Raw genomic sequence first — 3877 nt, forward strand, 5'->3', positions numbered from 1 at the left:
CCCCCCCCCCCCCCCCGCCCCAGTACTGGAAACAGTTGCAAATGTACATCGAGGGAGGCGTGGTGGGAAAGTTGGGAGGACCTACCATGAGGAGGGAGAGGCCTGGGGATAATTAAAAGGCAGCCATAGCCTTGAGGGGACATTCATGAGGGTCTCGACAGGATTCTGTCCTGCCCATTGGTTTCCACCTCTGGCCACTTCTCAGGTCCAGTCAGGGCATCACCTCACTGCCATGCCCTCCCTGCAACTTGAGCCTTGGAGACTGGCTGCCTTGGGGTCCTCTGTCGCTCTTGATGAGAGAGCAGGGAGAGGAATAGCCTGAAACCAAGGGCCAGGCACTCAACCCAGCTCTGAGGGGCCCAGGAAGTTTTGTGGAGGGCAGGTGGTGCTCTCAGAGCAACAGGTGGAGGCAGACAGGACTTCTAGCATCCGTAATGGCACCAGGGGTGGGATTATAACTGGATTCCCTCTCTCTCTCTTTCATGGTGCCCCGGGAGGACGCATGCTCTCTTTGCCTTTGTCTCCTCACCCCCGTCTCTCCTCCCTCCCCACAGGAAGCCCTGGGCAGCGGTATGTGACGCAGGTGGCCACGCCTCAATGCCAGTTGTGTTCAAAGTCAACTGCCCTGTTTTCTCAGGTAAGCCAGACGAGCTTCCTTCCACCATTTGATCTTCGTGCGTCTCGTGGTTACAAATAGCTCAACCTTCCCCGTGCTGACGGCAGCACTGGGACATTACAGTAATGTGCGCATTCAAATCAAGTGCAGGCAGAGATTGCTACAGCAGCTTTTTGCCACGGAACACTTAGCCTTCAATAATAGCATTTTGGGTCCCTCTGGAACCTTCCTCCGCAGATGCACCTGGGATACCTCTCTCCATCTCCCCTCTGCAACGCCGGGAGCTGAGGAGGGGCAAAGATCATTCTTGTTTTTGTTGATGAGGAAATGGAAATTCAAATAAGAGAACATCGTGAAGGAAATAAGAGGGCCGGGACTGTTAGCACGATGATGATCGAGACAATAATAACAACAGTAATGCTTCGTGTGCGCTTGCTGGATGCTGCTTACTGGGGAGGCAGTTTGCCTGCACTGGGGTAGGTGCTGAGGTCAGTGAAGTCCAGGATCTGTCCGGGGCTCAGGGACAGAAGGAACCCCACCTCACAGCGAGTTCTCACTAATGCTCCTGACCTCTCTGTCAGGTAAAGTCAACTCAGGGCTGGTCCCAGGACAATCCTAAACTCAGAGAAAGCTGTCCTTTCCCTCCCTGCCTCCATGCCCCTAACTTAGGGTCCTCATTGCTGTCGCTGGGACCTTGACCCTGCTCTCTCTTGCCTTCCTGAGCAGAGTTCCCCTCCTGCAGTCCTAGATCCTCTGGACCTAGCTGGGAGCAGCCCCTGCTTTCCAGGAGGCTGACTGCTAAGGGGATTGTCTAGTTTTCGGCTACTGTGTTGCCCCACTAACAGCATTTTTATTTATACAACCTTGGCAATGCCTTGCCTTAAGGTGGGAGCCCAATGACATGGTTAAGGGCTAAGATGGAATCACCAGCGACATTTCAAAGCCAAGAGTCTGGGCAGGGAAGTTGGCCCTGGCTCTGTCCACACCTTCCCACCACAGCTGCCCATTTCGTGGGAAAGAAAACGGAGCAAGGTAGCATCACCATCATTTGCTAACGCTGCTTTGTATCTGTTACCTAAGTGAATTTTCCAGGACACATCTCTGAGTTGTAAGGCAGCGTATTAGAAGGCCCATTTTGCAGGAGAGGAAACTGAGGCACAGAGAGAAAAGCCTTAGTCAACGATAAGTAGTAATAAGTGGTAGACAGAGAACCAGATCCCAGGTTTCCTAGTCCCGTGCTCTTCCTGCTGCTACACTCCGCTTTGGCCCAGGTTCAAAGCTGCCAAAATGGACATTTTTTTTTTTTTAACTTTTAGGCTGATGGGTGACTGAGTAAAATCTTCACGGATGCTGTGGCTCCTCTGGGCTCTTTGTTGGGCTGTTCACTCCATTGGCACAGCTTGGTCTTTGAATAAGTGAGAGGAGCTTCTGGAAATATCAATACATGGAGAGGACGAAGGGGAGAGGGGCATCTGCCTTTGCCCTAAATCCCAAATAAAAGGCTCCCCTGTCCCAGAGAATTAAGGCAGCCCCTTACTTTTTCTCCTCCCCTATTCCCACACCCTCCCCATCTGAGTCCTCAGAGGATAGACTCAGCTCTGACACCCAGGAAAAGGAAGGCCTTCTGGTTCCACTTCCACTGACCCTGTTCTATAAGCCCTTCCTCTAGGAGGATGCAGGGCGGTTGCCTTATTTTTCAATGGACAGTCTCTGAGCATGGATTGGGGCCGTGCAATTCACTGTGCTAACAGCAGAGGGCGCCCCTGACCTTGGAGAACGAATCATATCTGCCCCTTCCTCAGCCCTCGTGTCAGCCTGGCTTTTTGGGGGCCTTGCAGAGGGCAGTGCTCTGGGGGGAGTCCCAGGCATACCTGTGTCCCCGATCTCTGCTTCCTCCCTCCGTGTGCCTCTGTCTTCTGCTCTGTCTCCAGGGAAGCAGAGGAATGGTAGGCTGTGGTAGACAGAGGAGAGACAGCTGAGCTGGGCTTGTGGGGACACTATTGCCATGTGGGCACGTTATCTCGAATTAGTGTCCTCATCGGAGGCTTGCCAAGCATTGTCCTCATAGGAGCATCATCAGGACCAGCTCCAAGTGGGAGAATGGATGCGAAGGGTCTGTAAACAGAAGGGTGCTCTAGGGATGCAACCCTGGACCTACCTGAGCGAACTGGGGCAAGTCCTCGGTCCCCGTGTGCAGAGTTCCTGCATAACACGAGGGACTGAACCGGAGGGTCGTCTACCTCTCCAGCCTCTTCCAGGGCTAAAAGCTGGGATTCACGTCAGCACTTTCTCGTTTCTTTCCATGGTTATGCTGGTCGTTGCCAGCACTCTGATGGCCACGTGGCAGAGCTGGGTGCGTGTGGGGACCAAGGCGGCACCTGTAAAGTAACACCAAAGGTCTGATGGCAGCAGGGCCATTGCCTCTGTGTCTCAGCGCCCCCTCCTTCCCGCTCACTGGGAAGAGAATCCCTTTGAAGTCCTTACCTGCCGGAGAGCAGTTGATGACTTCTGAACCAGGAAGGATGTCAGACTTCTCTCCCTTACTGGGGACCTTCCCTGGTCACGCTCACTCTACCCTGACGCTCTGACACGGGTGGGGCTTGCGGGGGTGGCAAAAGAGCCCACGAAATTGATTTTCTCCTCCAAGGGCAGAGTTGTGGAAAAGGCTGGGAAAATCCGAGCTCTGGCTTTGGCTCTCCCATTATCTCCTTGGGCACTTGGGAGAAATCTCTCTGCCCTTCCGAGTCTCAGTTTGCTTATCCATGAAGTGAGAGTTTGGAGATGGTTTCCGCCGCCTTTCGCCTTCCGATGTCTGTGCTCTCTGGGTCCTTGTCAAGCTTGTGTAACATCTGGCTCTTTGGAGAAGGGAAGTGAAGACGGAGGAGGCTGGGAGGGAAGAGATACCATTAGGAGGAGAGCAGAGGGGCAGGGGTGGAAGGAAAGGAGGGCTGTGATCGGTTGCTTTATGCCTGCTCAGAAGTGGGCAGCTGACCTTTGAAGACTTGACCCCCCTGGGCTGAAGGTCCGGAGACTGTCGGGGGTGGGGTGGCAGTCCTGCTCAGCTAGGAAAACACATCTTGGTGGCCGTCTGAGCGCCCTCTGTCCATCCATCTAGACAGACTCCAGCCTCTCAAGACATTCAGAAACTGAAACTAGAGCACCTGCAGCTCTGGGGGCCAGGGTGTGTGTGTGTGTGTGTGTGTGTGTGTGTGTGTGTGTGTGTGTGTGTGTGTGTGTGTGTGTGTGTGTGTGTGTGTGTGG

This window comes from Lipotes vexillifer, unplaced genomic scaffold (genome assembly GCF_000442215.2).
Source record: "Lipotes vexillifer unplaced genomic scaffold, Lipotes_vexillifer_v1.1 scaffold687, whole genome shotgun sequence".
NCBI lineage: Eukaryota > Metazoa > Chordata > Mammalia > Artiodactyla > Lipotidae > Lipotes > Lipotes vexillifer.